Source organism: Malus sylvestris, chromosome 10, assembly GCF_916048215.2.
Source record: "Malus sylvestris chromosome 10, drMalSylv7.2, whole genome shotgun sequence".
NCBI classification, from domain to species: domain Eukaryota; kingdom Viridiplantae; phylum Streptophyta; class Magnoliopsida; order Rosales; family Rosaceae; genus Malus; species Malus sylvestris.
The window spans coordinates 36,022,425-36,034,776 of NC_062269.1; the positions used below are offsets into that span (position 1 = coordinate 36,022,425).

The following is a 12,352-nucleotide window of genomic DNA, read 5'->3' on the forward strand; positions in this document are numbered from 1 at the left end:
CCACTTGGAGCAGCAACGGTTGCCACGCTGTCGTCGAACAGTGGTGTGAACTATGAGTCTGTGATGTAATACTTTTGGCTTGATATGGGAGTTGAGGAGCAATTTGGGGTAGGGGTAGGAAAGATGGAGCATTATGGGATAGGGCTGGGTGCGATACTGCGATGCAGTAGTTTTGGGTCTGAGATATGGAGCAGTCAAGGATAGAGGCAGGTCTTAATTATTTTATTTCTTTTTAAACTCTAAATAATATTACTGAAATAAACCTGCTCTCACCATCTGTACTGGGGAAGCTCTTGAAAAGTGCTTCTGACGCCAGTTGTCTAGTGCCATAAATCTGGGGCGACATTTGACTCAGAATGGTTGGTGTATAAATTAATAAATTGTTGGTGATAAATTACCCTTTGAATGAATGATTGATTTCTTTGTTTGTATTACATTTTGAATGATGAATTTAGATGATATTACCTTTGAATGATGAATTTAGATGATATTATCTTTTGAATGATTGGATTTGAATGATAAATTGATAATGGATGTTTATTTTACGAAGTATTATTTTTTTTATACATTTATGTATAATATATAAATCATATATATATATATATATAAATTTAATCCCATCAGGCTTCGCCTCACGTCTAGGCCGGGCTTCACCTCGGACGCCTCACCCACGCCTCACGCTTTTAATACATTGGTTTTTACACAGAACAAAGATGAATAAGTCAACCATATTTTGGTGGTGCAAATTGCAAAAGAAAAACTTGATTTTCCTCTGCGCTGTGATTTTTTCTCACCAGAAAATGTCTCCTGATTCAGTACCTAAAACCAAAATGAGGAATACCTCCGTATGAAAAAATTTGCACTCTCCTACATGTTCAAAACTTAACCATTTGAATTCTCAAATTACACGAAATTAGTTAAGAAACAAACCCCAAAATTTCTTCAATTCATGAGCGAGCAAGGCCTTGTCTTCAAATTTCTTTGAATGACGCTAATACAGTGTCTCAAATACGAAAACTGATGTTTGCATGGAGAATCAATTGCAGATTAAAGCAAAAATTGAAACCGAAATCAAAACTGATGCTTGTATGGATAATTAATTGCAGATTAAAGCAAAATTTCAACCGTAATCTATCCCAAACATGCTGTCGGAATCAAAATAGAAAGGAAACATGAAATTAGATGTTTTTAAAGACACCCCCCCCACCCCCCAAAAAAAAAACCCCGGCTGCGTGAAACCCCTACACCCTATGCGCACGTCCCTATACCCCCTTCCTCTATAACCCTCCCATGGTCCGAAATGCCGATAATATCGGCGATATATCGCCGATATTATCGGTTTTTAGGGGAACCGATTTTTTTTTTCAATATCCAAATGGTTTTCGGGATAATATCGATAATATCACGATATTATCGAAATTATCGATAATTTCGGAACTGGCCTGCTCGGAGAAGAACGTCGGAGCTGTAGAAGCTCCAGCCGACTGTAAAACAGGACCCTAGACTCCGATCTAGGTATGAAAATGAAATAGAAGACGAGATGAACGTTTTTATATATGAAGTTTGCCGTGAAACCGTCGGAGGTGTTCGGAAAGTGAGTCGACACCCACGGCCTCGCCGGAGTTCGTCGAGTTGCAGAGACGAGAAGGAGAGGAAGAAAGACGAGGTTGCTGATGATGATGGGTGTGCGTGTGTGTATGTGGGTCTCGGACCCTCGGTGCAGAGAGAAAGGAGAGAGACGGCGGCGACAAGGGAGAAGCAGAAGCCCACGGCCTCGCCGGAGTTCGCCGAGTTGCAGAGACGAGAAGGAGAGGGAGAAAGACGAGGTTGCTGATGATGATGGGTGTGCGTGTGTGTATGTGGGTCTCGGACCCTTGGTGCAGAGAGAAAGGAGAGAGACGACGGCGGCGATGAGGGAGAAGCAGAAGCCGATCTGCCGATGTGGGTCTCTGTGCGTGTGTGTGGGAGTGGGAGAATGATCGAGAGACCTTAGGTCTCTGTGCGTGTGTGTGGGGGGGGAGAAGGATCGAGAGACGTGGGAGATCTGTGTTTGTTGTGGCCCGTGGGAGAATGAAGAAGGGGGAGAAGGGAGCTCAGAGTCAGAGAAGAGAAGAGAGAAGGTTCGAGAGTCTGAGAGAGAGACTGTATGCGTGTGAGGTGAGTGTGCGTGTGTGGTGTCATGTCTGTGTGTGTGTGTGGTTGGGTCATCTCATCTGTGATGCCTGACTGATTTCACAATATGTCAATAACTTTTTGCAGTTTCAGACCATGGACATCAAATAATACTGCTTTTATAATGAAACCGTGTGCCACTGTGAGTCCGTGATATTCTTTCACATGCAGAACAGTGTGCCATTGTCTATTATATTCTTTCACCTTATCAGAGGTGGAGTATCACTATCAGAGGCATTCAGAGCATTTTCGTTTCTTCTTCTTCCCTTACCCTTTTCAAAGCCATTCCAGATCCATTCCAAAGCTTGAACACAAAGGGTTCCATATTTAAGGTAAGTTTACAAACTTATATTTATATTATTGTAATTTATACAACAACAAATAAATTTGTGTGGACTCGTATGTTAATTTTTTTAAGTAATTAATACTTGCATGTTAATTTTTGTAAGTAATTAAGTAATGTTAACAATTACATGTTAATTTTTTTAAGTAATTAAGTAATGTTGTATAATTATTCCCTAGGATAATTTTAATATGTTTAATGTTATTTATTATTTTATTAATATTAGGTTTTATTATCAAATTGGATTATTATTTGTGACAGCCTGTCCCTGATTTTAAGATTTTTAAAGTTTTAATAAAGGATTTTACAAAAGTGCCCTTTGAGGTACGTGCATTATGCGAGGTTAATCGTCATGTCGTGCCACCTAAGATTTGTTTTCTTGACATATCCTCGTAGTACTCGTCGATACGGACGCGTGGGCGCAGACGGTTCGTTATTTGGAGTTATAACGAAAAAGATTTTAAAGTTTGAAGTTTGGACATTTTATAAATTTTATTATTAAAATTTGGATGGCCCAGATTTAATGAAGAATTAAATGGATGGTTGGGATGAGAGAAGAAGATTTGTGTGTGGGTGTGCGTAAGAAGAAGAAGAAGAAGATTGAGGATTGGGCAGAAACTGCCCAACCAGAAGAAGAGAGCCGGAGCTCCGGGAGAGAAATGAGGGAGTCCAGCGAATCAGGAGAAGAGAGAGGAAGAATCTGACCAACCAGAGGAAGGAAAGGAGGAAAGGAGAGAGGGCGAGAAGCGGAGGAGAGAGGAGAGAAATGGGTTGGGAGAACCCGTGACCCGCGCGACCCGCAGGTGTTCTTCACCCATTTCCGTCGAAATTTCATCATTTTTCCGGTGAGTTACATCAATCTATCACTTGGAAAACCCTCTATGATCTTCCCTCTTCCTATTACACCCCAAAAATCAAGGAGTTTAGCCTTGAAATTTGATTAAAACCGTGAGGGGTGTGCGGTAGGTTAGTGTGAAATTTCTTCAAAACTTGAAACGTTTTCTTTCAATTAATAACATCATTAGCATTCCCTTAGGACCTGGAACAAAGCCCAAGCATTGATTTGGACGGTGGAGTTGATTTGAAGGTCGAATTGAAAACACCCAATTCTAGGGTTCTTCACGGTTTTGGTGAAATTGAAGTGCTTCCAAGCCAAATTGGCTTTGGCCACAGGTATGAAAGTTACTCTACTCATTGAGATCTTCAAATCTGCAAATTTTGGTAATTTTTTGAAATAGTTAGATTTTCCGGCGAGCCGGGGCGGCCAACCGCCACCCGCGGCGGCCCGTGCGGCGGCGCATGGACAATGGCCCGCCAATGTCATTCTTAGCATGTGTTTAATGCTCTAGGTTCAGTTTTGATAATTGATGGACGTAAATTGAATAATTGAACCTAAGTTCGTTACGATTCGTGGTTAGGTGAAAATGTGAATTGACGATCCGACCGTTGGATCGTCACCAAACTTTGATACGTTGTAATACGTAATATTTGAGGATTATAGGAACTTACGGATCGGGAATCCGATTTACAGATCTTTCGGAATTGGAGTTGTAAGTTCATAAAATAGAACGTTAACCGTCACTTGGTTTTGGAAATTGACGGAGATCCGACCGTTGGATGGTAATGAAATTTTAGGATGTTGTCCTAGAGGTATATTGTGGACCTCTGGAAGTTATGGATTGGAAATCTGAGTTGCAGATCTTCCGGATCAAACTGCGTAGTGACGTGTTTTATATAAGTTATATATTCTATCGATATGATTTCTGAGGTTGGATTTGATTATTGTTCTAGGAGCCGATCGTCATGATGCCTTGATGTATTGTGCTAAGGAGTTGTAGGGCGAACTCCAGGTGAGTGGGCAGTATTTTCTGTATTTACCTATATGCTATTGAAATTCCCAGAAATTGAGTTTTTAATGAAAGTATGTTTCTAAAATGCCATGCATGCATGATTTGAATGATATGAATGATATGAGTTATATGAATTGATAATTGATGCATATATATATGTGAATTGGTGATGTGGACGCACAGGTAAGTATCAGGTGAGTTTTATGTTATTCATGTGCATTGTTGATGATGTGAATTATGTTGATAGCTCATAACCTGCACCCATGGTGTTAGTGCTTATATTATTCACCTCGCACCACACGCTCACCTTGGATCCAAGTAGGTGCATGTCGTACAGACCATGAGAGGGTTCCGACATGTCGTACAGACCATGAGAGGGTTCCGACTGATAGGTGACCTTAGATTATGTGCACAGATGATTGATGAGATAAGCACTAGAGCGTATTATTACACCATTCATGTCGTACAGACTACTTCAGGTAGTTCCGACTTATCTGCAGTGTAGTGTCGTACAGGTCACCAAGGTGACTCCGGTTTGGATTGGATGTTGAGCTATAGAATTAACCGTACAGGACCAACTGCAGGGTCTCCGGTTAATTCATCATTTCACCTGTTACATTGATGCATGATTCATTCTGTTTTCGAAATTAAAACATGGCATACTTTCTGGTTTTTGAGAAAAATTGATGATTTGAGATTTATGAAAAGTATTATGCTATTATGCTATTTTCTGGGAAAGTATACAGGTTTTACAGCGAGGGGTTAGAAATGTTTTAAATGAAACGTTTTCGAAAAACTTTGTTTTGCTGACCCACTCAATTTTGTTTTGCGCCCCTCCAGGTTCAAGTTAGCAGAGCTTTGGTGGCCATGAGGAATCCAACGGTGTTCTGACATAATTCACAAAAGTAGGACTCACCCTCGGGTGTTTCATCTTAGTAACTGTATTTTTTAAAGCTTTCGAACTGTGTAAATGGTTACGTCACTCTCACGTGACGGCCAGCATACCCTCCTTCGGGACGGGGTGTGTCATTATTCATTAATATTAGGTTTTTTTTTAATTATCAAATTGGATTATTATTCATTAATATTAGGTTTTATTATCAAATTGGATTATTCTTCATTAAATTGGATTATTCATTAAATTGGATTATTATCAAATTGGATTATTATTCATCACCATGTTTTATATTAGGATTATTTTTTTTATCAAATTGGATTATTATTCATTAATATTAGGTTTTATTATCAAATTGGATTATTCTTCATTAAATTGGATTATTATCAAATTGGATTATTCATTAAATTAGATTATTATCAAATTGGATTATTATTCATCACCATGTTTTATATTAGAATTATTTTTTTATCAAATTGGATTATTATTCATTAATATTAAGTTTTATTATCAAATTGGATTATTATTCATTAATATTAGGTTTTTTTATTATCAAATTGGATTATTATTCATTAATATTGGGTTTTATTATCAAATTGGATTATTCTTCATTAAATTGGATTATTCATTAAATTGGATTATTATCAAATTGGATTATTCATTAAATTGGATTATTCATTAAATTGGATTATTATCAAATTTGATTATTATTCATCACCATGTTTTATATTAGGATTATTTTTTTATCAAATTGGATTATTATTCATTAATATTAGGTTTTATTATCAAATTGGATTATTATTCATTGATATTAGGTTTTTTTTATTATCAAATTGGATTATTCTTCATTAAATTGGATTATTCATTAAATTGGATTATTATCAAATTGGATTATTCATTAAATTGGATTATTATCAAATTGGATTATTCATTAAATTGGATTATTCATTAAATTGGATTATTATCAAATTGGATTATTCATTAAATTGGATTATTATCAAATTGGATTATTATTCATCACCATGTTTTATATTAGGATTATTTTTTTATCAAATTGGATTATTATTCATTAATATTAGGTTTTATTATTCCATATTATTTGTATAATTACTTAAATTTTTACAATCATTTTCTTTACTTCGTATTTAATTCTTCTGTAGAATAACTTTATTATTTAGGTTCTCTTATTTTATCAAAAAATAATTGTCTAATTTTCATGAAAAATAAATATAGGTACGTTTAAGATGTCCAGTGGAGTTACTAAACGTGATCCAGCTTGGGAACATGGAGACCCAATAGACGGAAACAAACATGGCACAATTTGCAAATATTGTGGTCGGGTAATGAAGAGTGGCGGAGTGACACGACTTAAGTACCATCTTAGTGGATTAGATCCAGCAAAAAATGTCCAACGATGCGATAATGTCCCCCCATAAGTGAAGGCATTCATCAGCACATTATTAAAAAATAAAAAACAGCAGAAGGAAAAGATAACACATGGAATGGAAAATATTTGAGCTGGGCTACGAGGAGAAGTCATTGGCCAAGCGGTTGACAGTGATGATGATGACGATGAGGACGAATGTGATGATGACATGGGACCTGAAGAACGACGCAGTTTGAAACAAGCATTACGTGCCTCCAAACAGTCAGCATGGGAAAGAGAACACCTTCATAAAATTCCTAATAGAGCACAAGGTTCCGGGATAAGTGGTGGTGCACAACTTAGACGGGGAGGCAGTCTTAGAGAATCACAACCAACACCACCAATAGCCGCAAGTTTATATAAGTCATCCAAAGCACGTCAAAAGAGTGTTTGGAGTTATTTCACTGGAGGTAATGTGAAGGAGGGAATGGAGCGTCTAATTAGCAAGTTCTTTATCTATGAAAATGTCCCTACTGAGAAAGCATCATCACATCATTTCAAAAATATGGTAGTGGGATGTCAACATGCCGGTGTTGGAGTACAACCTCCCACTCCCTATGAGATAAGAAACAAATATTTGGATATGGAGTATAAAGACATTGGCGAGTATGTTAACAAGTTGAGGTCAAAGTGGGAAACTAATGGTTGCACAATCATGTGTGACAGATGGACTGGCCCGACCAGATTGTCTATCATAAACTTCATGGTATACTCCAAGGGAAAGACAATTTTTTTTAAGTCTGTTGATGCTTCAGACCATATAAAGAACTACAAGTATATTTACAAATTATTGAGGGATGTAATCATGGATGTGGGATAGCATAATGTTGTCCAAGTCGTGACCGACAACGGTTCTGCATTTGTCAAAGCTGGAAAAAAGTTAATGAAGCATCATAATGTGTTTTGGACATCATGTGCAGCACATTGTATTGATCTCATGTTTGAGGTAATATGGAAGAGAGAGAATGTTGCTACTGTAGTAAAAAGAGCTAGAACGATCACAAATTATATTTACAATCACGGTTGGTTGTTGGCAAAGATGCGTGAATTTTGCAAAGAAGAAATTATTCGTCCAGCTACCACTCGATTCGCCACCAACTATATTGCATTAGACAGCCTACTTAAAAAGAAAGCAGGGTTGAAGCAACTATTCACTAGTGACGATTGGGCCAACCACAATTTCAGCCGCTCAAATACAGGTCGTATGGTGGAAAGTATAGTGCTTGATCATGCTTTTTGGACTCAATCAGAACATGTGTGCCAAGTGTTTGAACCTTTTTACAAAGTTTTACGGATCGTTGACACAGAAGTGTATCCTACTATGGGGGCAGTATATGAGTTGATGCGTGTAGTGAAGGATGAATTGGAAAGAAAACATGGTGCAAGGTGGGTCATAAAGATAATTGAAGACCGATGGTATAAAACATTATACCACAATTTGCATGCAGCAGGTATAAATTATGTCATAATTTGCAATTCATTTCTTTAGTTGCATAAGTATTATTTCTCTTATTAGAGTATGTGTTTCTTTGAACAACATATTATTTGAATCCTCGATACCAATACAGACCCGATGTTGGAGATAATGGTACCCTTATACGTGATGTACATAATGTATACTCTAAATTAGACCCTGCATCACCAACAGTTGGCCAATTTGGAAATGAGGTACACAATTACTTAAATTATAATAATTACTTTGTTGGATTAAACTAACACGATTTATTGAATTCAGCTAACATGGTTTAAAGATGCAAGAAGAACTTTTGGAGAACCAACATCAATTGCTGCTCGAACAACAATGTCTCCTAGTGAGTGTAAACATATTTCACTATAAGTTTATAATAGAATTTGTTCGAGTTATTAGGCTTATCAACATTGTTTTTCATTGTAGCTGAATGGTGGATCATGTATGGGACCGATGCACCAACTGTGAGAAAGTTAGCAATCAAAGTATTATCACAAACAGCTTCCTCATCTGCTTGTGAAAGAAATTGGAGCACATTTGCACTCATACACACAAAGCAAAGAAATAGGTTGGCTTATAGTAGGTTGGAAAAATTAGTTTATTGCTACTACAACATGAAGCTTCAAATTCGAGATAAGGAAGCAGAAATAGATCATGTCGACCGTGGTGACCGTGGTGACCCACTAGATATGTTTGATATTGTTGGTGAAGATGATGATACAGAGGGTAACTAACTTTATCAATGGATTAGACCTCTTCATTTAGATGATGATGAAGGCAACCAGCTCCCAGAGTTGCTGAAGAAGCACGTAATGAAGGGATAAATGTAGAAAGAGTATTAGAGGAGGAGGTGGGATCTAGCAGCGCTGACTCTTTGGAAGAACTTTTGCGCCCAAGACCAAGAAGCACTGGAATTTCACCTTCTTCCAATCCTACACAACCACAACATCGTGCTGATACTAATGATAGCTCTAGTACAAGATCAGGAGACTCACCTACCATCGGAGGTGGAAATGATGAAGGATACAGTGGAGCTGGATATGGAAACTATTATGGACCACCTCCCGGATTTATGACCCCATTCACTGGTGAGGCAAACTTCACGCATGCAACACAGGATGATGACCATGGCAGTAGGCGGGCAGGACCAGGAATTGGTGCCATAGGGAATGACTATACTCGTAGAGAAAGAGGCAAGGGGATTTTGTCAAGTCAAGAAGATGACTCGTTATCTAGAACTTCGGACTCTGTTGGAATGAGAAATAGTAACTATGGTTATACTCATAACCAACCATTTTCCTACCCTTCATATCCCATTCCTGTTGGGATGGAATCGAGCGACTCATGGAAACAATCCCAGACTCAATCTTCAAATGATTTTGCTTATGGACAACCTCAACCAATCTCGGATCCATATGGGTGGCATGTTAACAATTACATGCAAAACTATTTTGGGGATTTATCATTTGATAACTACTCTTCACAATACACTCACTCTACACATAGAGATGATGAAGATAGTGAAAATTTTGAACCTCATAGGAACTCTATGTGGTACTAAAGTGTAAAATATTGTACTAATTCATTATATATAAATGATTATGGTGTGTTTAGACTTCTTTCATTAATTACTACATATTTTCTACACTCACAATGTTTGTCAGCTCACTATATAATCAACTTGATAATGTTAAATCCATCATGAAATGCATTTCCTTCCAATTTTTTGTGATGAACTAATAGATAATTGACTAAATAAACATCCTGCAAAGTTTCAATAAAAATTTCCAAGTTTTTCTTACAATTTCCGTGGTTTCCATGTAATTTTTATCGATATCGATATTATCCCGATATTTCCATCGATATTTCCGTGTTTTCGGACTACCGATATTTCCGATATTACCAATATTTAATACCTTGAACCCTCCCCATGAAACCCCTAAACCCCACATGTGGGCCCTACATCACCCCCTCCCTCTGTATCCCTCCCCCGATTGTCAGCAAATCCCTAAGATTAAGAAACGAAACAGAATTGCAAGCAAAACTTAAAGAAAAACAAAGTTTCACATGTAGTTAAGTAATATTTAAATTTGAAGTGTAAAACGATATTTTTCTTACCAGTACATCAACCAATATGCAGTGCAAATAAAAGAACTGGCTGTGCATAAGATGATCCCGAATAAGCTTATCATAGCTTTTAAAATTAGGGTTTCTTGGTAACTGATTCATTGTCACCATTAACCTGGCAAATCCTTGTGGTAATCATCATGTTTATAACCATTGTGATAAAAAATTAATTTGACTAATTAGCATGATACACTGAAACAGAGAGCATCTGGAATAAAATATAAATGTTAGAGAAACACTGCAGAATATAGGCTGAACTTAATATATGATAATTGATAATTCAATCATACAAGGGACACAGAATAATGGAAAACAGCAAATTATCTTTTATACCTTATGCATGAAAAGACAAATTTTAAAACCTATGAATTGCTAAGCAGGTGGATGACTAATTAAAGCTTTTGGATTTTGTATTGCTTATGGCCTGTTTTGGAGGTGATTCTATGCTTAAAAGTGGGAGGTGTTGTTCTCGGAAGTGATTCTAACCCGCGCAAAAAGGGTCCCAACCGGACCCTTGATTATCGTATTAGTTTCTTTCATTAAGAAATACCAACTGAAGTTTGACACACTGCCTCACGGTCACAAAGCTTAATCAAAACCATGAACATAAGTAAAACATGGAATTAGGATTGCAAACCATTCATTTAAAATAAACTAAAGTAAAATCCAAATCTTCAACTACAGTAGGCTAGTTGAGATTAATTAAGTCACGAAATCAAACATTCTTTACAATAACAGAGAGAGTACATGTTTCACAGAGAAACTAAAGAAGGTGCATATACGTATGTGTAAGTGTGTGTGTGTGTGTGTGTGTGTGTGTGTGTACATGAGTACTGTGTTTGATGGGTTAGAGAAATACGAAAAACTAAAACTTTTCAAAAGCACTGAAACAGAGAAAATAAATTGGGGGTAAAACTTGGAATCTTACCAGAGGGGCTTTGAAAGAGTCGGAAAAATGTGTCCTGATGATTTTGCACCTTGGTGAGTAGCATTCGGAGCACTTTTGTTCTGTTTAACAAAAATAGAATTTATAGGGTTGAGATACTTGTACAAATCTTATGAACAAAGTTGTGATGTATCTATTAAACGTTCATTAAATTATTAATGTTAGTAGTTAACTTGTAAATTTGTTACATGTGATCATTTATATTTTCCAGCAAAAAAAAAATGCAATTTGACAATGCAAATACAATATACAAAGACAGCTATTAAATTTAGCGTCATTAGATTATAGAAAGTCCATTCAAACAACTAAAAGTCTAAAAGGGCATAAATTAAAATATTGAATAACCAACCTCTTTCGACTACAAAAGCAGATTTGAAAGTCTATCACGGATTCACCATCCATTCAAAACAGGATTGTCCGGAGACACATGATGTCAAGATGACAATATTTATATCTTACTTCAAGTACATCTAAGTTAAAATGATAGGTTGCAGCAGAAATTATCAAACTGAAAGATGTAGCTCTCAAGAAAGGAACATGATTGAAAAAAATAAGAATTAAAGAAAGCCTCACTTGAGAGTAAAGATCACATGTGCCCAACTCGTTAACAGCCAAAGGTAATCTCTCTCCATCTACAAAGAAAAAATAAACACAAAAAAGCAACATATTTACATGATTAAAGATCAATTGAACTACAACCCTATTCACAAAATGAAAAAAAAAATAAAAAATAAAAAATTCTGGGTTATGTCTACAACAACAACAAAGCATTTTCCCACTAAGTGGGGTCGGCGGGTTATGTCTACAAAAAAAGGTCGTACCCAGTGCACAAGGCTCCCGCTTTACGCAGGGTCTAGGAGAGGTGAATGTCGGCTAGCCTTACCCCCATTTTATGGAGAGGCTGCTCCCATTTTATGTCTACAGCAATAAAAAAAATGATTTCAATCAATTTTTCAGATTCAGAAGCAAAAAAAAAAAATGGAGAACTACACACCTAGGAAAATTCGAAAACAAAACCATTAGATCTGAAACTATTGTTCATAGATCCGTGAATGTTCACAGACAACTACCATGAGAGCAGAAGAACTTCATGCAGTGGTTGCCATAGAAAGGTCGAAAATCGGA

The 12,352-nt window shown here is 36.8% G+C and overlaps 1 protein-coding gene and 1 long non-coding RNA gene across 3 annotated transcripts in view; one reads left to right on the top strand and one right to left on the bottom strand.

The window, feature by feature from the left end:
• The window catches only part of LOC126587706 (coatomer subunit alpha-1-like), a 51,696-nt gene that overhangs the window by 37,962 nt on the left and 1,382 nt on the right, over positions 1-12,352 (bottom strand). The gene's annotated exons all lie outside the window — the stretch shown is intronic.
• LOC126587730 (uncharacterized) lies at positions 1,296-8,688 on the top strand. 2 transcript variants are annotated; one of them, XR_007611199.1, is made up of 3 exons: positions 1,296-2,504; positions 6,494-8,354; positions 8,422-8,688. It is a non-coding gene; the product is annotated as an uncharacterized LOC126587730 (long non-coding RNA). The 2 variants fall into 2 exon arrangements; XR_007611198.1 differs by lacking the exon at positions 1,296-2,504 and having other exon boundaries at positions 6,372-8,354.